This window comes from Aegilops tauschii, chromosome 5 (genome assembly GCF_002575655.3).
Source record: "Aegilops tauschii subsp. strangulata cultivar AL8/78 chromosome 5, Aet v6.0, whole genome shotgun sequence".
Taxonomy (NCBI): domain Eukaryota; kingdom Viridiplantae; phylum Streptophyta; class Magnoliopsida; order Poales; family Poaceae; genus Aegilops; species Aegilops tauschii.
Window position 1 is genome coordinate 500,118,110 of NC_053039.3, and position 25,647 is coordinate 500,143,756.

A 25,647-nucleotide genomic window follows, 5' to 3' on the forward strand; every position below is an offset into this window, starting at 1 on the left:
CCATGATCAATGATCAAATTTACTCTGCATCACTGATATTGGCAACATACTCTGAGCCAACAACATACAACTGTCAACATACAAGGAAGTACCATGTACCGACAGGGGGGCAATATGTGCGTCCTAACATACTCACACTTTATTCAGTTGATAATTTATTCGAAATGAGTGGTTTCGGGAAAATATCTACAACGATTAGGTCGTCATTGATAACGATTGCCATGTACCCAACTACTTTCTTCTCCAGTTTGAGTTCTTCTCTTCGAACTATGTGGGTGATCTCGAGTAGAGCCTCGGTTCCACTTCCACCCACAATTAGTGTTGCTAGTTCTAGTTTCCTCCATTGTGTTTGCTCTTTTTTCAGGTGTTTTCTCTATTTCCTCTTTATTGGCTCTGTCCATTGTTATCTAAAAACAGAACTCCCATTCTGTGGCTGGTGGGATATCGATGGGAGAGAGTCCGCCTAACCAATATTTTCTGCCGATGCTGAGAGAATCACAACATGTCATGCCTTCTCTTCACTGGTCCAGCAGCAACAGTGTAGACGTGTTTGTCTAGAAGCTACAGTGTACAACACTAATTACACAGATAAATTGTGATGTCAAACACACTGGAGTCAAAGAATACAATCTCTCTGTATTGCCCCTCCTACAGAGAAGCCCACCGGAGTCAACATAGGCACAAGTTCTTGCTGAGTTGGGTAACAGAGTATACACCAAATATATCGAATCCTCTCCGGAAAGAAAATATTAAACCCAGTGTCAGTTCACCACTTTAATCTGACTTAAAGCCAGAAACCAAATATCTAAACTAGTTGAATTCTGAGAATGATGGCAATAGGTTGGTCCTGATGGACACACCTGGAAATAATAGGACCCCACTTAGACCTGGTCATCCAACATGTGTAAAGCCCGGTGCACTCAAACATAATTAGCCTTGGTACTTGGATTCTTTTTTTCTCTATATGTTTGGGTTCTTTTGGTTTGCAGGATTTGAAAAATGCAAAAGTAGAAAAACTGCAGGAATAGGATGTCATGTTGGAATCCCACATAAATCAGTAATAATTGTTTGATTGCACAACACGAAGAACACAGGATATGTCGTAGTTGTCACAGACTGAACAGGCCCATAAGGTTCAGTGTGACCAACACTGCAACACAAGTCACGCTGCAGACTTTAAGACACCTTGGTAGACTTACCAATTATCAGTATCAAGACAGATGGATGAGAGTCGAAAGTTCTTACATGCTATACAAGTCAATATATATGTGCATTATATTATATCAGTGGCCGGCTTGAGTCCACCTTCCTCAGGCTTGATCCAGCAAACCTTCTTAACGCAAACTTCCAACATCCCTGCTAACCAATAGAAAAAGGTTCCTCAAAGGTTTTAAAAGGCCAATAACAGCGGAGAAACCTTTCTTTAGATGACTTCGAGAATGCGCATCTGAATTTGATAACCGGTGGGTGGTTTCTACTGGATATTGGGTTTTGAAATGTTGCTTTTTCAGTTGTCTTGATCTTATTTATCACTTTATCAGGCAGAAAGAAGCATTATAACTATGTGATAGCTCATCCATAGTGAATTTTTTCCAGGGAAGAACACATGGAATTTCATGTGCTTGCTACAATGTTCCTTTTGATTCGAATTAATCGAGCCGTCACTCTGGAATATTTTGATTCTAATTAGTTCAGTCATGACTTTGGAGCGTGTAGAGTTTCGGTATGCCGTACGCCATTACTAGTCAATCGGTGCATTGCGTGTGCGCAGTTACTAGCAGTATGATGAGCAACAGGTTTTTTATTAGAATTATGTTTAGTTAAAGCAGCGTTGGTACCTTGCGATCATCCCGGTATTTGATCGAGGGGTCGATGATGCAGTTCTTTATAAGTCGGCAAAGCTCTGTAGGCTTTTCACGGTTTATGGCATGGCCAGCATCCTTGACGATGGTTAATTCCGATGTATCCCCCAAATGTCTGAATTTACACCAATGTTAATTGCATTGACATAGAAGGCTTGCATATGATAAAAGTTTAAGTTGTAACTAGACAAACCTTTTCAACCTCAAGCCAAGTTCTAATGGGAAAACCCAGTCTTGCTCTCCCCAAATTATCAAGGTTTGCTGCCACATTCAGACAGTATGTGACACGTATTATTGAAACATAAGTAAAATAACAATTGGAGACAGTATGTGACACATTCAAACAGTGTGTGGTTCATGGACTCCGATGCCTACGCGCACCTCACTGCCGATCCAGGTATGCTCTCTTTGGTCTCCTCGATTTCAAATTATCCCCCTGTTTACGTTGGCAACAAACAGTTTATGCACGTCACTCATATGTAGGCTCAACTTCTCTCTGGACTCTCACTCGGCCTTTGTATCTCCAGAATGTCTTAGTCACGCCACAAATCGTCAAAATCTTTTATCCGTGCACCGTCTTCCGTCTTATCACTGATAACAATCTTGCAGTTGAGTTTGACCCATTTGACTTAACTGTGAAGGACTTCACCACCAAGGCGGCCATTCACCGATGCAACAATGACAGTGACTTGTACCCCGTGTTGTCCAACAGTACTCCCGACGTCGCTTCCGTCGCCTACACCGGCACCGTTTCTTGGCTCACGGACCTTTGGCATCGCCACCTTAGCCACCCCGGCATTGCAACCTACTCCAATAAAGTGTTTCCCCAATGTAAGAAAAATTTAGCTTGTGCTAGCCTTTGACATACGTGTTAGTTCGGCAAACATGTCCGTTAACGTTTTTCTCCTTCCTGTAGTTTGACCACTGCTGCATTTGAACTCTTACATTGTGATTTTTGGACCGTCCCTTTCTCTAGTATTTCTGGCAATTAATGTTATCTTTTGATTATTGATGATTACACTAAGTATTGGTGGACGTTCTGCCTTACACTTAAATCTGATGTGCATGCAGTTTTTCGATCCTTTGGTGCCCTTAATCACACTCATTTTCATCGCACCATCGGCACGTTTCAGTGTGAAAACGGCAAGGAATTTGACAACGCTAGCTATCATGACTTCTTCCTCCCTTTTTGGCATGATCATGCACTTTTCTTGCCCCTACACATACCCGCAAAATGGCACGGTCGACTGTGTCATTCGCTCAACTAATGCCTTATGCGCTCTAGGCGTCTCTACGCATCTTTTGAACCTCCATCCCACGAAATCTCTCTTGCGATCTACCCCTCACGAGGCTCTCTTCTGACGTCCTCCCTTGTATGATCACCTTATGGTTTTCGGTTGTCTCTGCTTTCCAAATACATCAGCCACCGCACCCCACAAATTAGCACCGCGATCTGTGGCCTACCTTTTCTTAGGCTATCCTAGCGATCACAAAGCTATTGTTGTCTTTGATCTCTCCACCCAACGCGCACACATCTCACGGCACGTAATCTTTGATGAAAACGTGTTCCCTTTTGCCAGTCAACCTTCCTTGAGCCCCACTATTGCAGATCTCTTCCTTGATCTTCCTGCTGGCCCAACTCCCGGAAAACCCTGCCATGGCAGCCAACCCGCCCGCTCTCCTCCCAAGCGCTGCCATGGCACCTAAAACGCCTGCAATGGCAATCATTTGTTCGGGGCCGAGGGTGTCGAATCGAAGCTTGACTCCGAAGATGCAAATCCCAAGTTTGACCTTTCGTTGGACTCGTCAACATCAGTGCACATGCAGTGATCTCTTCTTGAAGAATTCGTCAAGGAGCAGCGTTCTTTTTGTTGTTTGGCCACATGTCGCTTGACCGGTGGATTATGGTCCCGGATCTTCATAATAGGCTTTGAGGAGATACTGCAGCGAGGCAAGTCCAATTTGAATGGCCTCGGATTATTAGAACCTTGTTTGGCATTCACAATTCCAACCGTACTTTGAGCTACCAATGTGGCAGAGAGGCCGTGGAAATAACTTCAACATATGCACCTTATTACTTCTGAGATTCTTACGACTAGCCATATATATATAATCTTCGCAGTTCATGCTTACAAATATATAGTTCACACACACATAGACGTAATGTTTGTGACCCTAGCCCTACACCTCTTAGTTTTCCCGTACGGTAAGAATTTGCTGAAAGAACCACTCGGTTGATACGATTGTGATGCCCACAATTAGCACGGCTTCGGAATGAGAGCCATCGTGAAATTATGTCTAACAAGCTCGTTGTTGTCGTCAAAAGGTGCCGGTGCAGCTTGGAGGCTGATGTTTGGTTTGGCTTGCCTAGCGTGGATCAGTCCAAGCGAGATGTTAGCCTGACCCAAGGGAGTCAAATCCAGTTCAAGGGCGTGTGTCGGCAGTAGCCTAGATACGAAGGCACATGCGCAGAGATTAGAAGCAAGCTGCGCCTGAAGTGCCACCCCACAGGCGATCTGTAGGCACCGCGGTTGCTGAAAAAGACGTTGATGCGCAAGAATTTGCTTGGGGTCAATAACAACTCGCCTTAGTCATAGTGGGAACTAGATAATTCCTCGCACGTTGTTGCGGGACATTTGGTCTAAAATACATATTGAAGACATGTGGAGGGGGCAAAACAATATAAAAAATGACAAATAGTAGTAAAGAATTGTATGGGCCACTCATCATTATTTCTGCACCTAAATTCCTAACATGTTAATTCTGAAAATCACATTCTCTGATTAAAAGTTATCTGAGATTAGCACCAATTATTGATGCGATTGTCCCAATAAATATTGTAGCTACGTGATGAAAACTTGCTTACTTGCCTTTCTAAAATTGTAGCAAATACGTGCAATCTGCTAAAACAGGTTGATTGAGATAATAATGCATATGAATTAAAATTTTGACTGACCTTGAAGACCAATAGTTATGAAAATATTGTACTATGCAAGCATGTGGAAACTGTTATTCATCATCTGGTCATAATTGTAATTATCCCCAACCATGGCGAGAAATACATTTTCCCTGCTTGCAAGAATTCTCCTTTTAGATTATCGAAAAATGAAGATCGGTGTAAATCTAAAGAAGGATTTAAGTGTAGCAACAAAATATGCAAGGATCAAGAATAAAAAAATGGAAGCGTCTAGCTGGCGGCCAGGCGCTTGCTAGCGCTTGCGAGCGGCCGGCCCCTGGTCAGCACGTCTGGTCTCTACTGTATACTAAAAAAGGCAAAATTACTGTAATTCAAAAATGCTAAAAGGACACTGCTAATTAATCACCCTATGTGGTTTCTTCTCACATGATGGATGTGTGCATACTGTTGCATTAATGTTTCTCACCTTCGTCCCATGTGCATTAATTTTTGGTTTTTAAAATTATAAAAGACATATCTTCTAAACCGCGTGTCGAAATTCAGATCCGTTTTCACCGTTGAAACCTTCGCGACGTGCTCTTCAAAAGTAGACCCCGCATGGGGATGTTTCGACGAACTAGTCTTCCTGCCAACTAAATATCAATGTGTGTGCAACTAGACTACATTATCGCGCCAACTGAGCATATGTGTGCGCCAATAGTCCTGCCAACTAAACATCAACGTGTGTGCAACTAGACTACATTGCTGCCTCAACTGAGCATATGTGTGTGCCAATAGTCCTGCCAACTAAACATCAACGTGTGTGCAACTAGACTATATTGCCGCGCCAACTGAGCATATGTGTGTGCCAATAGTCCTGCCAACTAGACATCAACGTGTGTGCAACTAGACTACATTGCCGCGCCAACTGAGCATATATGTGTGCCAACAGTCCTGCCAACTAAACATCAACGTGTGTGCAACTAGACTACATTGTCGCACCAACTGAGCATATGTGTCTGCCAATAGTCCTGCCAACTAAACATCAACATGTGTGCAACTAGACTACATTGCCGCGCCAACTGAGCATATGTGTGCCAATAGTCCTGCCAACTAAACATCAATGTGTGTGCCAACTAAACTACATTGTCGCGTCAATTGCGCATGTGTGTGCAATTAGTGTCCTGCCAACTAAACATCAATGTGTGTGCAACTAGACTAAATTACAAGCCAACTGAGCATATGTGTGTGCAACTAGTCTTCCTGCCAACTAAACATCAATGTGTGCGCATTACAAGCCAACTAAACATTAATGTGTGTGCGATTAGTCTTCCTGCCAACTAAACATCAATGTGTGTGCAACTAGTCTTCCTGCCAACTCGTGCATGATTTACCCGCACCTGTACCGCCGCTCGGATGTGAACCGCTCGCTTGCTTGATTTCCTTCCCTGTGAGATACCGAGATGGAGTCAGTTATGTTGGCATAAACCATCACCGACAGCAAAGAGTACGTATGTGTGTGCCTCCCCTTTTAAACTCAGACCGCTCCTGCTGAGCCATCCAATGGGTGCAAGGAAAGTATACTCCATCGGCGGCTGCGCGTTGTCCTGGTCCATCGGGACTACCGCAACAAGTTAAACGACCCCGTACCGCCGTACGTCTTGGATACGAACTATATTTTCCTTCGAACTCTGAGTCCGTCCGTACGCATGGATAAAACATGGAAGGACGAGCGCAGCGGTTAGACTACGTTGTCGAATAGCGGCGTGCCCCCGGAGCCTCGGACCATGTGGCACCTGCCCCACGCGCGAGCGAGATTGACCGGGCAGGAGCCGGCCGCTCGGTCAGCAAGGAAGCTACCGGGCCAGGGGCTCCTGGTCAACTGGTGGACGCCGAGGAGGGCGCCCACCAGGAACCATGACGATCATGGCGTGGAACTGTCGAGGCCTCGGGCAACCTCGCACAGTTCAGGAGCTAGTGTGCTTAGTGCATACCTATAAGCCCAAGCTCGTCTTCCTCTCGGAAACTCAGCAAAATAATAAGTATGTTAGGAACCTGAAATGGAGGCTAGGCCTTCTTCATTGTATCATGCAACCCGGTACTGGAAAAGGTGCCGGCATTGCCCTATTCTATGATGAGAGTGTTGAAATAAAGAAGATTGCCGTGGGGGCGAGGTACATCGACGTGTTGATCCGTTTAAATCCGCAAGGCATACAATGGAGAGGAACCTTTAATTTGTCTATGGGGAACCAAAAGCACACGAACGACACCACATGTGGACGTTGCTAAGAAGGTTAAAGGACAGAAGCAGCTTACCTTGGTTGATGATGGATGACTTCAACGAAACCATGTGGCAATCAGAACACTACTCAAAAGCGAAGCGGTCTGAAAGAAACATGGAAAATTTTCGTTTGGTTCTGTCGGATTGCAAAGTGTATGACCTGGGCTTCAAGGGACCGGGCTGGACATACAATAATAAACAAGATAGAAGCAGCAACGTGAGGGCACACCTGGATAGATGTGTGGCATCGAGCGAGTGGTCCGACTACTTCAACCAAGCTACTGTTGAGCACATCTGCTCCTCGAGATCGGATCATTTGCCGATCCTACTGAGAGTGGGAGGGAGAAAGGAATGGAGGCCAAAAGAGAAGGGGTCTGCACCTACTTTCAGGTACGAACATATGTGGGAAAGAGTGGAGTCCTTTCAGCCAACCATTAAAGCAGCCTGGAAAGAAAAGGGACCGGCGGCGAACCTGAAGGAAGTGTGTTCAAAGCTGAACCAGATGAAGGGGGAGCTACGCAGCTGGGAAAATCGTGACTTTGGCTCGGTTATCAAACAATCAGCGGATATTAGATCAAAATTGAGCAGAATATGGAACTCGACTAGCACACCCGAGACGCAAAAAATAGCAGATGAACTAGCTCGGAATTTGGATGAATTGCTACTGAGGGAGGAGCTCATGTGGAGGCAGCGCTCACGTGCTACTTATCTCAGAGAGGGGGACAAGAATACCAAATGGTTCCAACAAAAAGCTACATGGAGACGGAAGAAAAATACCATTGGCAGGCTGAAAGATGATTCAGGCAAGTGGGTCGAAGATGACAAAGGAATACATGAAATAACAAATGTTTTCTTCAAGAAGCTATACGAGAAGGAAGAGGGGATCGACCCCAATGAAATTCTAGACCTAATAGGAAACCGGGTGAATGGGGAGATGAACGACGTGTTGACAAAGCAGTTCTCAGCGGAAGAGATAAGTGATGCCCTTTTTCAAATAGGGCCTCTAAAAGCCCCTGGTCCTGACGGCTTCCCGGGTCGTTTTTTCCAAAGGAACTGGGGGGAGCTGAAAGAGGATGTCATTAGAGGTGTCCTAGAATTCTTTGAGAGTGGGGTTCTACCAGATGGTATTAATGATACAGTGATCGTCCTCATCCAAAGGGTGATGATCCGCAGTCAATCAAGGATTATAGGCCGATCAGTCTGTGCAACGTCATTTACAAGGTGGTGTCAAAATGCCTTGTCAACAGACTTAGGCCCATCTTGGATGAGATTATATCCGAGACGCAAAGTGTCTTTATCCCGGGAAGAATGATCACTGACAACGCCATCATTGCATTCGAATGCTTTCACAAGATCCAACATTCCAGGAATGTCAGAGATAATTACTGTGCATATAAGCTGGACCTTGCCAAAGCCTATGACAGAGTGGACTGGGATTTCTTGGAAGGTGTGCTCCGAAAGTTTGGCTTTTGCAAGAAATGGACTGATTGGGTTATGCAGTGTGTCCGTACCATGAGGTACTCGGTGAGATGCAATGGAGGTCTCTTGGAACCGTTTATCCCATCCAGAGGGCTGAGACAAGGGGACCCCCTTAGCCCTTACATGTTCCTGTTTGTTGCGGATGGCCTAGTGCACTTGCTAAAAAAGGAAATTGCTGAAAACAACTTGACTCCCATTAAGATTGCGAGAAACAGCCCGGGTATCTCAAATCTCCTCTTCGCGGATGATAGCTTGATTTTCTTCAAGGCCACGACTGAGCAAGCCAAAACCATCAAAAGAGTGTTAACAACCTTCCAGAGGTGTACGGGGCAACTGCTCAGTGAGAGCAAATGCTCAATTCTCTTCAGTGAGGCTTGTCCGGAGGCAACTAGGGCGGGCATTAAAAATATCCTGGGAGTACAAGCAGACACCTTTGAAAGCAAGTATCTAGGTTTGCCGACGCCGGAAGGGAGAATGAAGGATGACCAATTTCAGCCGATACTGGACAGATTTGGGAAAAGATGCAACGACTGGTCGGAAAGGTTTATGTCTTATTCAGCTAAAGAAGTACATGTCAAATCAGTGGTTCAGGGCCTCCCCACGTATACAATGAATGTGTTTATGCTCTCTAAAGGGTTTTGTGAGAAGTACGAGAGAATGATAAGAGATTTCTGGTGGGGAGAAGAGGATGGACACAGGAAGGTTCACTGGATGTCGTGGGACCGTATGACTAAACCGAAAAGGGATGGGGGTATTGGCTTCAGAGATATGCATCTCTTTAACCAGGCACTCCTCGCAAAGCAAGGGTGGAGACTGATCCAGAACCCTAACAGCCTCTGCGCAAGAGTGCTTAAGTCAAAGTACTACCCTAATGGAAATGTCCTAGACACCGTCTATGCATCAGATGTTTCACCGGTGTGGAGGGGCATTGAGTTTGGATTGCAACTTTTGAAGAAGGGGATAATTTGGAGGGTCGGAGATGGAAAAAGTATACAAATCCAGCGAGATCAGTGGCTGCCTAGAAGGGAGGGCCTCATGACGGCTGCATTCATAAGGAGGTCCAGGCTCCGTTGGGTAAATCAACTCATGATCCCGGATAGGAATGAGTGGAACGTTGACCTCATCCGCCAGATCTTCTATCCTTTCGATGCCGACGAGATATGCAAACTCCCGATCCCAAGCTCAAATGTGAGCGACCAACTTGCCTGGCACTATGAAAGGAACGGAGCCTTCACAGTTAAGAGCGCGTACAAGTTAGCCGCAAAACTTGCTCAACAGGAGGCCTCCCCGTCCAGTTCTACAAGGGACGCCGACGATAGGAGCATTTGGGACTTGATATGGAAGGCCAAAGTGCCGGGTAAAGTGCGGATTTTCGGGTGGCGAGTGGCTACCAAGACACTAGCCACTAAAGAAAATAAGCACAAACGAACTCTTGAGACAGACGCAACATGCAGCATTTGCGGACGTGGGGTAGAGAATGAGTACCACGCAATTGTGGAGTGTACCAAAAGTAGAGGTTTGAGAAGGGCCATGAGAGAAGTCTGGGTACTCCCGCCTGAGAAAAAGTTCAGATACACGGGGGAGGATTGGCTGCAAGTACTTCTTGACTCAGAGAACGAGGACACAGGAGCAAAAATGCTGCTTCTGATGTGGCGCTGCTGGCATCTCCGGGAGGACTGCGTGCGCATCGAAGGGAGACAAACAATCAGCTCGTCAGTCCAATTTCTAGAGAAATATGAGGAAGAGTTCAGATTGGCGGGTACAGAGATGGACGTGGGGTCAGAGGGGAAAACCGCCATCGGAGGGAGGGTTCCTGAACAAATTCCTGAAGTGAATTTTAACAGGCGTTGGGTCCCTCCTGTACAAGGTACAGTAAAACTGAACACGGATGCAGCGTTCGAGGGCGAAACTGGAGTGTGTGCTGCAGGAGTGATAGCCAGAGACGAAAGAGGTAGAGTGCTCTTCGCTGAATCCAAGGGACTGCCTCCCAGCAGTGGAGTGGACGAGGCCGAAGCCAGAGCAGCCCTGGTCGGGTTGCACACTCTGGCCGGCCGGTACAATGGTCGGGTGATACTTGAGATGGACAACCAATCGATAGTCAAGGAAGTAGAAGCACAAACCCAACCACGCTCTGCCTGCTATGGACTGATAATGGACATCAGACGGGCAATGGAAAGCTTCTCTGCTTGCAAGATCAGCCACGTGAAGCGATGCAGCAATGCCCTGGCACATGGGCTGGCTGCCCTACACAGAAGCTATGGTGATCAGAGGCTTGATTCGGACGTCCCACCTAGCCTACAAAATCTGATGTATTCTGAATGTGTCAACCCGTAGAGTAGTTGAGCTGCTCTAGTCCTCAAAAAAAAAGCGCGTAAGCACTTTTTAGATTTCAGGTAAAAAATAGAACCACTGACTTGATGAATGCATGGAGCACGACAAAAGAAATCAATGGCAGTAAAAGCACCAATGCAGAAGAACATGTGCACATAGTAACGTACCCAATCCATTCTATCCTACATGCATATAAGTGAAATCAACTTAATAAGTAGATAAGCACAATTCGTAACTAATATAGGAAATCACTGCGACAACCGAAAGGATGAGTAGCACATAGGCTACAGGGGAGTGAGCATCGCTGTCTGCAATATCTTATGGCGACACTGCCAAACAGAGGAGATCCTTCAGCTAATGAGCTCATCCTCCTTGTGATGAACTCTGCTGGTGTAGCACCATCACGGCGTTGGTGTGACCATCATGCAATCGTATGCTGGACCCGGATAGGAAGGAGCCGCTTGGTATCCAGCAACAGTTAGATATGTGTGATGCAGATGGCGAACCTGCATGCAGAGTAGCGGCACGGTTCCTTGCGCGACCGGTGGTGATACCGCAGCGGCGTGATCTGGCCGGCAGCCCTGAACGCCTTGATACGGGGGGAGAGCGGGCTGCACGCCCGACGACGGCCGGACCTGCTGGGACTGGTTGACCTCTCGCGGTGTGCGGGCATACGGGAGTCGTGTGGTGCCGAACTACCGATGATTGGTAGGTAGTCCTATAACAGAGACACGAAAGAAATTGGCACCATTGGCTCTTCAACTAGTGGTTGGGGCGTCACCTGGTGGCGCCGCTTGAGGCGTGCATATGCATTGCCAGGTAGGTGGCCACACTTTTCATTCTCTTTTTGGCGCTATGGGTAGAACATGTACATGGAACTACCGGTCAACTCATGTGGACTTTGATTACAGTTCAAGCTGAGCAGTGTAGGTAGTAGTTTCAGGACCAACATAAATGCATTAGTTGCAATGTACATTCATAAAATAAATCAGAGATATTATCAATAGGTAGGCTTATATGAACACAGAGTAGCAGTCTTGCATCCTACAAAGACCTGTACCTATAGAGATGATGGACTGCAGAGCCTAAATTTTCTGAACTCAAGCATCCACAAAATGAAATCATCTCATGATGATGATGAATGATAACCACTGGACATAACTCCAAATACCCAATAAGAAGCCAAGACTCTTCGACTAAAATTTTGAATCATGAAAGAGAATCATAGCAGGCCGATGATCTGAACTACAACCGAGGAGTTCTTTTCTCCCTCTTTCTCTGAATTACATGTCTGCAAATAAATTTCAGAACCACGGGGACGACATGGAGTTCCAGTGAGTTGGTATGAGATCACAAGAAAGGGGATCCTGAAGCTGTCTATCCGGAATACATCTGACAGTAGTAGCAATATATATCATACCCACATATTAAAAATGTGATATTGACCACAAAAAAGTATTGTAGGACAATTAGAAAGAACACATGAGATCCTATAAAGCAGAACATATGAGATCTTAATCACAGCATATAAAGTTCAATATTTTTCAAAATCAAATGACTCCTAATCTTTTATTGTTAGCATATGTGGGAGCTGACAGTTTTGCTAAACAATGATTCTATTTTAACTTTGGTTATACAAAGTTCCTATATCAAATAATTTAAACATCAAAAAATCATGCAAAATATTTATTGAAATTTCTTAACAGACAAGATAAGAGCGGAAGGGGAAGACTACTCATGAAAAATACTATGCAACGGACAATATTTATTGATTATTAGACAGATTTTCTCAATAACATCTATAACAAAATGGGGCCCCTAAGTTTTGGATTAATGTAAAAGAAGAAGCAAGTGCAGACCTGTGAAGTTGCCAATCTTTTGACTTTTTGAGGCTACTCAAAGTTGTCCTCCGCAACAGACATGCTGCAATAAAGATGCATATGAGAAACCAACACCCAAGCATATGAGATGCACCATATTTCAGCACCAACCCCAATGTTGTGGAAAGCCTTTTTCAACGGTCACCAATTTGTTTTTTTTCCTAACAAATGCGTAGATAGCAGCTCTATCCGGTGGTCTAATTGACTGATTGTTGATCACATGTTAACAAATATTAGTGGATAATAAGAAAATACTAATGGATGTAGTCAAAAAAGAACGTAACATAATTGTACTACATAATGTGTTTTGCAAAAGGTAACTACCTCAGCACTGATTCCCTCCTTGGACTGTATATCTGCAGCCTGAAAATTGACTGAGCATGAGAATGTAACTAGAACAGTAGGTCAAGAATTTTATGTACAATGGGAAATGATCATCGGTGCTAACTAAACAAATGCATTCACATCTCAAACACAACCGATTTCTTAAAAACTTTGTCCTGTTCAATCCAATGGCTCCAAAATGAGATCTCTTAAGCACTGCAGAACAACAAGGAAATTTCATCTCTTTTTTTCTTGCTTTATAAGAATGTAGTAATCATGAGGGTTCTTGACCACACCCACTGATGACAAAGACAATTATTTTGTGCCGGTCGTCTAGTAACAAAAATGAAAGAAGCATATGAGAAATATGCATAGATTGATAGATAAGCAGAATACATAGTCATTACAAAAAGAAAGAAAGATTCTAAGGAGACAGAGTGTAAGATAACTGATTAAAATGAAATAAAATGCAGTGGGGAAATATGCATAGAATGGAGTATGTATTTCTACATACATACAAGGATAAATAAAATGCATGATAGCATTATCTTCTGAATTTTCTTATCAGTCATGTCAGTTTCAACATCAAGTCCAATCTTATGTATCTTAGCATGAACCTGGGCATCAGAAGCAGATTGTCATTTAACTCGGAAGAAAAAGAAGCCGGCTGATTGATTACCATGAGAAACAGCTAAGACTACTAACAAACTGCTAGACATAACGAATGGAAAAATGGTCACTCACAAGCTTCAAACTAACACAAGGGTCAGTTAACTATTTCCACTCTTATGAGCGATCCGAGCTAAATGAGGGCAGGGACGGGGGATTAAAACAGGACGACCTTGGAGCCGGGGTGGAGGTCGACATAGATCAGGAGCTCCAGAAGAGGAAGGTTAATCATGGCAGCTGCCTGACGCAAATACTACAAAACCGAGGGGAGAAAGAGCATGACATAGTGGCATATAAACTCTACCACTGCTATATTTGAGGTGGTAAAATGAAGTATTCCAACGTTAACAACTGATTTAGGCTCAAACTGAAATTTGACGTCCACACTAAGTCAAACTGGAGGTGAATTCTAATTAGTTGAGAAGGTCAAAACTGCCTAATTGACCCAAGTATCTCAGAGATCATGCTGACAATTTACAATTTACATATTAGATAGATGAAACACCACGCCATAGTTGGCCTATTAGATGATTTTCACCTACCTCTTCATATTAAAAGGTCGGTGAAAAACTCAATAAAAGAGGAAGTGCAAGACTATGATAGTGTACATACAGTTGATTCAGGAACTTGACGCATTTCCTCAAAGAGCGCAACCTCCTGCTTATGGCGCCCACTCATGTCAATAATGATGAGATCATATTTCACTTCCCTGAACCTTTCCAGGCCTTTAATGGCAATCTTCACAGTATATGATTCCATGTAGCTGCAAAGAAAAGCGACAATTTTATTTAGCGCAGATCTTGGGGAGAAGCTGCACCGGCTCGGAACATATAGACACAAATCTGTGACGATTTAAATCCCTTTCATATTGATTCCTTTGCTAGTGTAGAAACCCTCGTAGAAATGAGCAATACCGGCAGTGAAGAGACGGGGCACTACAACAGATGGCATTCCCCGTGTGATATTGCATTAATATTACTGTCCATGTGTGTAAGTATCGAGATATTGGTGTTTCTCTGCTGCTAAATATTCAAAAATGCAACGCTGTAAGCCTAACAGACAAGAACAGTCAGATTTACTGCACCATGGCTCTGGGTACACCATAGTGACATCAAAATTGTTGATCTTCAATGCTGCGCTGAGCTCAAGTCCTATGTAGCCACCTCCAACAACGATGGCCTTTCCATCCTTCTTTGCTTGCATAGCTGCGACCAACTTGTCGGCGTCATCAATTTCCGTTAGATACAATATGTTGTTTGATTCTGCTTCTTGAACGCCAAAGTCAGTGAGCTTTATGGTCTGAGCAAGCAGAGAAATACAAATACAATGAGTAGACATATTTATGAAGAGATTTACTCAGCAAAAGTAACATTAACAAGTTCAGTACCGATAGCGCAAGCTGCAGACTAGCAGTTACTTTCTCGGGTCATTGAGTGCTTTGAAACATCCGTGTCAAGCCAACCAGTGCATGACTCCAAAATAAGTTCAGCAACTCCTTTCCAGTATACATGAACCTCAGAGTCACCCTCCAGAAAGAAAGAAAAAACATTACTTGAAGAGGTCAGAGATAACACATTAGCATCCAATTGAGCAGATATCCTTTTATGGTCTATATAACTCTCCGGATATTAATTTCTCAACAAAAAAATGTGTTCAGGCCATTATAAGGAAATAATACGCGTATTTGGTACATTTAGTGGTTTTTCCAGAACCTACAGACATATATCGTTGCATGTTCAGTCTTCAACGATCTTGTAATTCAAATCAGCAACCATATATGGATATTGAAATTCAGAGATAGGTGTACAACAACATCAAAAAAAGCATAAGGGAACAGGCAACCAAGGTCGGTCAATCATATTGACCTTGCAAATCCGACGAACATGGCCTTGTTTATGACGAGGAGCTTGTTGGTGCCGCCGGTGAGGACACCAAGGTTGACGGTCTTCCTGATGTTGTTCTGCAGGTCGCAGATCTTGAAGCGGACGTCGGACTGCATGAGCACGCGCATGACCTCTAGCCCGAGGCTTTGACGACGACGACGACCTACATGAGGAAAGCGGCAGCATCAGGAAGGAAAGCAAATCGGACCTCCATGAATAACAACGCAACATCAAAACTGAATCCAATCGAAGAAAGAGGAGAAAAGAGAGGGTGTGAGAGGACCTTGTAGCTTGTACAGTCGGGCTCTTAACGTCGGATGGAATGGCCGCGTCTCGCCGGAGAAAAACCACGCGGAGAAGCTTGGCTCCTCTCCCGGCGCGCGACCGTTCACCTGTACCAGAAGCGGGCCCGTGTCGGTGGATGCATCACAAACATGGCGAGGTCCTGTACATGATGCAAACAAAGTCGTGCCAATTTATGGCATGGTTACACAAGTCAATAACTGAATCCACAACTGTATTTGCATATGCTGCAGCAAACAAGATTGATATTAGTTTTCTTTTTTTGGTTGAGGTTGTGATTCAGTTAGGCGTTGATGGGTGGAAGGAATGCAAAGTGCAGGTAGCAGCAATATACAACTAGCTAGAGTAGGAGTAGGAGGAGCAAAACCAAACCTTTTTTCTGCTAGATTTTTAGGTGTTGGAGGTTGCATCTCAGATCTCCTACAGAATAGCAGAGAGGAAGCTTCACCAATAGAGCATAAACAAGGACAGAACTTCTTCTCCAGATTGCCATTGGCGTTCACCACACACTCATACTTGTCCTGCAAATAATGTCATCATGAGTTCAACATCAGCCATCTACCTGCCTTTCAAATTAGTAACCATCAGAACAGAGATACAACAAAATAATAGGCAAAATAATAAGTTCTGAGGAGCAAATTAGAAACCATCCCTGATGTAGTATGTGAAGGGATTACTGTGAGCTAGATTGGAGCAGAGCATGTTCATCCTGGGCATACAAATTTTACCACATGGACGGAATCAAATCACCCGAGGAAGTGCCAAAATCATGAGAAATCAATTACTTGTCATAATTAAATTAATTTCCAGTTGCAGTTTTTTTCCAATCTGATAAATTGGTGGTTGTCTTCATCCCAACACAAGCAAAAGGGTTGCACGAACCTCATGCATCTCTAGAACAACAAAAGGCCTTATTAATCTACATCAACTTCCATTCGATCGTCATATACACCTACTGAATAAAAGACAGAGAGGTTCAGAGAGACAACAAGCTCGTGTGTGTCTTGTGTTCTTCAGAGAGAAGGTTCAGAGAAGAAACCTTGTGCGTGTGTTGTGTCCTTGTTGTCCGGGAGCCCAAGAATTGGAGGCTAGCTCGTGTCTCAGGTTGGTTCTCTGACACCCACCTCCTGCAGCAAGATCCAGGGGTGTTCTGCAGCAAAGTGGAACACGACGAATCGGAGCAACGTACACTCCGGTCAGTGTTCATCCACGGTTGCCAGATGGGATCGAATCGAATCGATGAGAGAAGCCGAAGGGGAAGTGAAGGGTTACTTTAAGGATCGAATCGATCGGCGCCGTTGCCTTCCTAGTAGCCGGAGACCCGTGGCCGGCGTGTAGCGCTGCCACCGCAAACCCTAGGCAGGTTACGCGCGCTCCACGGTTCGGCCAGCTCGACGGAGCGCCGCACATCGAAGGACGCACGCGCGCGCCGGCGAGCAAGCCCGCTGTGACGCTATGGTCACTGGGCGCCGACGCCGGGGCTGGTCGAGAAAGGGGTGGACAGGACATGCCCGGCTCCATCGATCTAAATCGGGGAAGAGAGAGATAGACGAAAGGGGATCGGCAGCATCAAAGAGCGCCGTCGTCCGGGAGGGAGGGAGAGGAGGGCGCCGCCGCCAAAGGTGAGAGAGAGAGAAGCGAGAGAGAAGAGGACATCGGGTGGAGGGGACGACTCAGGTTTCACTTTTTTTCTCTCGCGCGAACGAGCCTTGCCAACGTGGACTCAACTCCTTTGCTTTTCTCTTTAAAAAAACTCCCCTGTCTCACAGCTTGCGGACGTGGACAGCCCCATCGACCGCTCCTTACGCGACGCATAATGGGTTTAATTGTCCGGCTCATCGGATACAGAAGGCCAAACAGCAACTGACTGTTCGTTTCATTGACCAGGGAAGGCAACGTACAAATAAAGTTGAGTCACACGACTTTATTTATTGATGAAGAAAAGAGAGGAAAAGGCTGACGTGGCAGGGTTGCTGATGTGGATAGCTTGCATGTTAAGATAAATAGGATAGTGGGGATGAATCTCTTAGGTATATAGGATAGGATAAATTTGTTTATGTGACATGTATTTAATATTGTATGTTACTGAACATAGCGCTCAAAAAAAGATGAATCTAAAAGCTAATAAATGAAGCTATTCATGACACTGTTGTTGCCGTCTAGCCCTAGCTCTCGCCTACCTCTCGCTCCCTCTCGCTCTGTGATGCGAACCAAGGTAGAAGAAGGAAGGAAGAAGAAGACACAGGTGGATAGTGGACTTTGCCGGCGCACGAACACCGCGGCCGCCACGACGGCCGTTTCCCTCAAGCTCGAACTTGAGCAGCACACCACGCCATTACAACGAGCACCGTGCGGGGTCTTATACCCACAGCCAGCGCCCGGGCACGTACCCACGCTCCCTCTCCCTCGCGCCTGCGATCCGCTCGCCTCGCGCGTGACCACGACGTGCTCCAACGCATGCAGTTCACGACGGGTCTCCAACGGAACGCACGCGAGCACCCCGCACACTACGCCAACGGCTTGGCCCTGGTCCTACGCACTGGGTCACGCGCACACGCGCACCCCCGTGCTTCTCACACACACACACTATGGACTCGACCGTGCACTTACACCGATCGCCACCATCACGGGCATGGCTTGCTGCTAACATTCACGCCCCAAGCCATAACCCTTACACATGTCAAGCTCGTCGTCGACGTCGCGCCATGGCCACCGCTACGGCCTCCACCATGCTTCCCAGCAGCCACACCAAGGCTTGACGCTGCCTCCATGTTCTTCCTCGACGATCGCACGCCGAGCTTCTTCTCCACCGGCCACGTCGAGCTCCTCGGCGACGCACGCCGAGCTCCTCCATGACGCCACGCCCTGCACACCCCGGCTCGCGCACATGATCACGCACTGACGTGATCGACGCGGCCGCCCTGCGCTCCGCTGGACGTGTTCTCCTCCGGTGATCCGCACGCCCGTACGCGCGCCCGCGGTCCCAACGCGTCCAGTGCGCACCCATAACACGGACCGGTCGCGCCCGGCTCGCCGCCGCGGCTTATTGCCCTGCACTGCTGCGGCCTCAACCGCAGCGCAGCACCTCCACGATCGTCGCGCCGAGCCGCCGCGGCCTCTGCGCCACCACGCAGGTCCTCCGCGACCTCCTCGTCTCCACGACCGCCGCTGCTCGTCGCGCGCACGCCGCACGGCATCACACTGCAACGCCGCGCACCGCAGCCGATGCCTCCATGTCCGCCACGCGCGCCGTGGACGTCGCCGCACGCCACGGCCGCCCCTCAAACCTGGTTGCTCTGATACCAATTGTTGTTGCCGTCTAGCCCTAGCTCTCGCCTACCTCTCACTCTGTGATGCGAACCGAGGTAGAAGAAGGAAGGAAGAAGAAGACACAGGTGGACAGTGGACTTTGCCGGCGCACGAACGCCGCGGCTGCAATGACGGCCTTTTCCCTCAAGCTCGAACTTGAGCACCACACCATGCCATTACAACGAGCACCGTGCGGGGTCTTATACCCAGAGCCAGCGCCCGGGCACGTACCCACGCTCCCTCTCCCTCGCGCCCGCGATCCGCTCGCCTCGCGCGTGACCACGACGTGCTCCAACGCACGCAGTTCACGGCGGGTCTCCAACGGAACGCACGCGAGCACCCAGCACACTACGCCAATGGCTTGGCCCTGGTCCTACGCACTGGGCCACGCACACACACACGCACCCCCGTGCTTCTCACGCACACACACACACTATGGACTCGACCGTGCACTTACAGCGGTCGCCACCATCACGGGCATGGCTTGCTGCTGACAGACACTACTAGTATGTTACTTTGCACTATGAAGGTAGTAACTTAGACTAGTGTCATATGCATGACACTAGTATAAGTTACTCCCTACACTATGACCATCTTATGGACTTGGTGAAACAGCACCAAAGTTTTGACTTTCGGTTTTGCTCTCTCTAAAAAAACCTCCGATCCGAAAAATGAGGACGAGCGATCCTCCCTCGTCGGCCTTGGCGGCCGCATCGGCCATGTGGCCTCATCCTCCGTCGTGCTACCTCTCGTGGCCCATGGCGTCGGTGCGGCCACCCGTCACTGTCGCCACCACCGTTGAAGTGGACGCGGCGGGGTCCGGCATCTAGCTCCGCACTGGTAGTTGGCCGCGCCTGCACAACAGAGGGCCGCTCTGGCGGAAGTAGCGACAGGGTTTGGGTCGTTCTGCACTTCTACACGGAGGCCGCCTCTGCTGGTGTGTCGAAGCACGTTGGCCCTGGTCGCCATGCCTGGGGCCTCTGCCTCATGTGCCATACTGCTCCAGACGGGTTGAAGGGATCACGGCAAAGGGGTTTCCATGGCAGTGACGGAGGACTCTGTAGGGCTCAACGGTAGGGCCAATGGTGGGTGGATCCATCTCGGTGGAGGGGGTCTCGGGAGAAGAAAACACGTGGTGGAGGCGGCGGCCTCTGTGGGTTACTGCATCAGGGACGGCATCTGCCGCTAGCGAGCGACGGCACCAGCGTGGGACGCGGATTTTTAGAACACCTCCTCCGGGGCCGCGTTATCATAGCGGTCGATTCGTTGCGTTGCACCTCAAGATGCCCGGCGCGGAATCCAGCTTTAGTTTACCTATTAGGACATGTATAATGGTGCTATCTTAGAAGTGACACGTAAGATAAATGATGAGGCGGAGGAGAGAGAACTCGTAAGAAAAAGCTTGTCTTCTTCTCTTATTTAAGAGAAGACAAGAAATGATCTCTTAGCACAATATGTGTCAGCACGTTTTTAGGAATAGCTAGTTATTGATGATAGGGCTAAGAAATGACTCATTATAGATATATTTTTGTCATCTCTAAATTACATGCAAGACTTAAAATAAGACTATCTTATCAACCATTGTACATGCCTTTACAGCGTCAGCTGGTTGTTACAGTCCTCGACATCATAGGGCTACAGCTCAATCGTAGGCACTGCGAATTTTTCTCTTCCACCTCCCCCACATACCGACGCGGGCCCGTGAACACGACTCACGTCTCTCTCTCCACACCACCCTGCTCTTTCTTTGACTTTATATCGCTCTAATGGATGGAGTGCGGGGAGGCGATCCGATGACGCCGGCGGTCGGATGCTTGGAAACCACTCCGGCGGACGGGGATAGGTACGTATTAAATCTGAAACCTACCCTACCGTTCGCAATGCGCGTCCAGGGTGGGCTTTGATCTGTTCATATTTCCCCTTTGTGAATCTGAATCCCCTTTCCATATGGCTCCTGAGCCGGATGACAGATCCTACCCCGACGCCGGCGATCCATTATTCGCAGGCAGACAGATCCATGGTGGAGCATCGGAGGCGGATCTAATGGGGCATTCAATCATCCCAAATAATGAGCATATCCCAGATGCGGCGACAGACCCCAAGTACGTTATACGTTTTTTGGGGTTTGGATCTAAATCAGTTGAATGTCAAATCACATTATCAAGTTCATGCATATCCTCCAAAATCTGTTCTCCTTTGTTCAGGGCACACACTGGATTAATAACGCCTCCGCCACATTGAGGGGCGTGAATACATGTGCATACGGCCCAGCTCTTAATCCAGATGTACCTACCGATGATTCTGAAAACATTATAGTTGTGCCTGGATGGAAGAAAAGGTAATTATCCGTTGGCACAAGACAAAATTACTACTTTTATTGTCTATTTGTATGAATCGGCATGAAGATTTACAGGTGTTAAAGAAGTCTGTCCTGAACATTTTAAGTCTGTCCTGGACATTTTTCTCTACCCCATTCGTTCCATATTAAAGGATTGTTTTTTAATACCACGTTAGTGTTTCAGAAATGGATGTTAATGTTCGTGAAAAATTTATTATTTATTAACAATGTACAGTTAGTACTTAGTAGAGATATATTAATGTCTGCAACACTAGTTCATGCTGTCTGTGTGAAAATCACAATGCGTGCATTGTTTCCCAACTGTCCCAAGGAGATATTCACAGAATCTGGAGCATGTATGCATCTGTAAGACTCCAGTAAGTACGAATACACGTGGACGTATAAGATATGGTGTATATCTGCCTCCCTTGCGGTGATGAATTTTTTTTCGTGGATGTTGAGAGGGATGGCATAAAGCAAACCCCACTTCCTTATATAGGTAAGAGTAACCCATCGAATCAGCAGCGAGTCTGTTATCCCGAGATGAGACAGATGATCAGACGTGATTTCACCCCTTTGGAAGATATATGTTGCCTTTTTGTACACAAGATGACTGCTGTTGACATTAGAGACGGCTACATGGTTAGTGAACATAACTATAATATCCTGTCAAATCATTTTGTTGTTTTGCAAGTCGGATTTAGAAGATGGCTGATCACTCATCTCTGAATGTTGTTGTTTGCATTTGAAAAGAGAATTCCGAAGAAGGACGTTGATCTTATTTAAAGCAAAACGAGTCACATGGGTGACTCAAGGCGTATTCTGCTGCATGACGATACAGGAGCCCATGTAGGGGCTTCATACAAAAAGGCAAACGATGGCAGGCTCGTCATGCAAGGAGGTTTCCGGAAGTATGTCGATCAGCTTGAGCTGAAGGAAGACGATCTTGTGGTCAGCACGTTTCACAGCGCGCTGGGTCTCCACAACAGTACGGATTTACATCCTATCTTAAAATCTTAGTTTATGTCTCCTAGATGAGCGTGGCAATGACTATGTATACATAGATGCCATTTTACACGTGGGTGCAACTCCTCCATGCATGCTCTTTTGTGTACGTCGACAATTTTTGATTTGTAGCTCTTTCAGTGTGGTACGTGACTATGTGCAAGTTTCATCTACCAATGGTCATCTGATGTGTTTTGAATATTCTGATATAAGCTTGTTTAGCTGTTCCAGTGTGTTTTTACTTGCACAAATCCATGAATGTGGGGTGAGCACCGGACTTCAACATCCGCAATTACTATAACAGGATCTACTGCCGTGTTACACATCATGTGCCTGGCACATGGTCACATTTCATGGCCCTCGCACATAATAATTCATGGTTCGAACCCCAGCATGATATGCGAATGCATCTTGTGCTTTGTACATGATCCGTTACTGTTATCATCTTCAACAGTCACATGATCAACAACATTTCTTTGTACATGATTCCTTGCGGTATCATCTTCAACGGTCACATGATCAACAACATTTCGGATCTGTGCCAGGTACATGGTTGCACATTAGACTGCTGCAATATGTGCCAAGCACATTTCTTATCATGTGAGTTTGCCAATCCCATGATCGACAACATTTCTGAGCTACGCCAGGTACATGGTTGCACATGAAACTGCTGAAAAATGTGCCAGGCACATTGCACTGAGTAGGGAGATTGCCAATCCCATGACCGACTGCATTCTGAATCTGTGCCAGGTACATGGTTTCAGATGAAACTGCTGCAGAATGTGCCAAGCATTGCTCGAACTAGGAGTTTGCCAATCCCATGATAAAAAAGGCTGGTTGTACACCTGGATATCCTCATGTGCCAGGCACATCTTGTTTATGATCCAATTGTGAAAATACTTTAAATTTGTAAATCAGGGCTCCCATCACCTCACCTCCCTATACCAACAAATACGATAATGATCATGCTCCGACCACCTTATAAAAACAACACAAAAAAAGAACGCTCTAGGCATCTGACGTGATACCTATGAGGCTATGACATTTGCAACCCCTGGCGGTCAGGGCCTGACCCCTCCACAGACTAATAAAATGAAACGTATGATATAATCATGCATGTCATTTTACCTGCATGATGCCGGCTAGAAGCCTAGAACAGAGACACCACACAGAAATTTCTGTCCCTACTGCGTGCCTATTTTGACCTGAAAAAACCGATACATCCATGGGCTAAGCATCCTCGTGATATGTGCACCAGAAACCAAAGAACCATCTGGAGTGTGCTAGACTCAACAAACTACAAATCGCCTCCAAAAGGGCCTATGCGTATTCCATCAGTTGGAGACTAGCTAAACCCGCGCGGCGACACGCCGCGCTTGTTGATTAATCGCGGCTATATATGTAGACTACGGTCTAAACAATAGATTAATAAATAATCATTTGCTGTTAATTAAAGAGAGCCAGAACAATACATTAAAGGGCCGAAGATGACAAATAACTAAATTTATTATGACCATGCAAATGCATGGATACAGACAGAACAGTTAACATTGACACACCTCTAAGAAAAACTATTTATTAAAACCATATACAGCTCACTCTACACAGCAAACAGTATACTGTGGTACAAACACACTGTGATAACAGGTCACAAACAATCTTCGATAGATTAGATCATCTTGGTATATCCCCTGCAGGATTAGTGCCCGCAATAAAGTGGTACAGAGGTTTTGCAAATTATTGGACACACCCGACAGGTGGATATGCTCCTGTATATGTGCATGTTGAGGGTACATGTGGAGTGGCAATATATCAGAGAAATTGTTGCATATTTTTGCTAAAATCATTGTTTGCCTTGTGAACTCGCGTTCGTCGGTAAATCGTAACTATGTAGATCGGCACGCCGCGCCGATGTTGATTCGTTATGTGCGAAATTTTGTGTACAGTGATGTGACTGTTTCTTAGTTAAAGTTCTTAATAGATGGTTATCCAAGTGCTTGATTAGTACGAACTTACAACCTACACATAAGTGCCCCATATTTAACACGATAAAACGCAAAAAAAAAAGATGGTCTGCACGATAAAATGTAAAAATATACCTCGCATAGTCTTTGCTTCAGTTTCGGACTCTTGTAAGTACGACGATGCATAGTTGAAAAACTTCAAAAACAGTACACTTAAGTGGTCCTGATCAGATAATAGAAGCACACAAATAGGAGTTTCCCTCAGCTTAAAAAAAAGCCTTCATAAGCTTTGATGCTTAACTGAATTTTGTCAGAATAATCTAGTTTATGCGTCAGCTACGTGTTACAACACATGGCATGGCATCAGCGCGCTTCAGAATATTAATCTCCGAGGCTGAAGAATCGCCCTAGACCTGTTCATACATGGTAGGACATGGCAAAATCATCCGCCTTCCACTCATATTGCTCTCGAGAAGAAGATTGTAAAGTAATTAACAATTCATCAAATACTGTATCACCATCAGATGAAAAGAAAAACCTTTCCACAACAAAAAGTTTGCACGATGATAGAAAACTTGCACTAAGCTTCAAATATATCAGGACATGATCTACATGTTATCTTGTCCTGTTTGTATAATTAAAAAAACAAACAGATGAGTTCCCGACAGTGTTCAACACCTTAGAAATTTTAGAAAAACAATTCCAGCATAATCCATAAAAGGCTATTCCTGGGTCTGTTCCTGCATTCATCGCTGTTCAACCAATGGCATGGCGCAGAATTGCAGAACCAACTTTCGTGAAGAGACATTTTTGTTCCCTGAAGTTGAACATGGTGTTGTAACGATCTAGAACCAAAAGCAGCACACTTCTCTCAACTTAGATTCACTTGCCCACATTTCAAAGAAGATGAACATCAGTACCACAATGCGTCGAGGCAAAAATAAGCATATGCAGTATGGGCATGCATGCATACTCATCTAGCGAATCATCTTACACTGAGTATCGATACAGTTAAATCTAAACTGGTTAAAAGTACAATTTTAAGTTCACAAAACAGGATGACAAAGAAAATGTTGCAATAACAACAGGTTCAGATGAAGCATTACTGTTCATAAAATAAAAC

The 25,647-nt window shown here is 45.8% G+C and overlaps 3 long non-coding RNA genes across 5 annotated transcripts; 1 reads left to right on the plus strand and 2 right to left on the minus strand.

Annotated features, from left to right (window-relative positions):
• Window positions 1-2,055: 2,055 nt before the first annotated feature.
• On the minus strand, window positions 2,056-11,579 carry LOC120965340 (uncharacterized). The gene is made up of 3 exons (XR_006664606.2): window positions 11,356-11,579; window positions 4,819-4,931; window positions 2,056-2,123 (listed from the first exon to the last, which is right to left on the minus strand). It is a non-coding gene; the product is annotated as an uncharacterized lncRNA (long non-coding RNA).
• Window positions 11,580-15,888: 4,309 nt separating this feature from the next.
• On the minus strand, window positions 15,889-17,562 carry LOC141022164 (uncharacterized). Its single transcript, XR_012183199.1, has 4 exons — window positions 17,181-17,562; window positions 16,948-17,058; window positions 16,281-16,429; window positions 15,889-16,050 (listed from the first exon to the last, which is right to left on the minus strand). It is a non-coding gene; the product is annotated as an uncharacterized lncRNA (long non-coding RNA).
• A 3,329-nt stretch (window positions 17,563-20,891) lies between these two features.
• Window positions 20,892-22,801, plus strand: LOC109763815 (uncharacterized). 3 transcript variants are annotated; one of them, XR_005758109.3, is made up of 5 exons: window positions 20,895-21,060; window positions 21,188-21,319; window positions 21,422-21,555; window positions 22,055-22,197; window positions 22,309-22,801. It is a non-coding gene; the product is annotated as an uncharacterized lncRNA (long non-coding RNA). The 3 variants fall into 3 exon arrangements; XR_002233010.3 differs by having other exon boundaries at window positions 20,892-21,060; window positions 21,422-22,197; XR_006664608.2 differs by having other exon boundaries at window positions 21,177-21,319; window positions 21,422-22,197.
• Window positions 22,802-25,647: the final 2,846 nt, after the last annotated feature.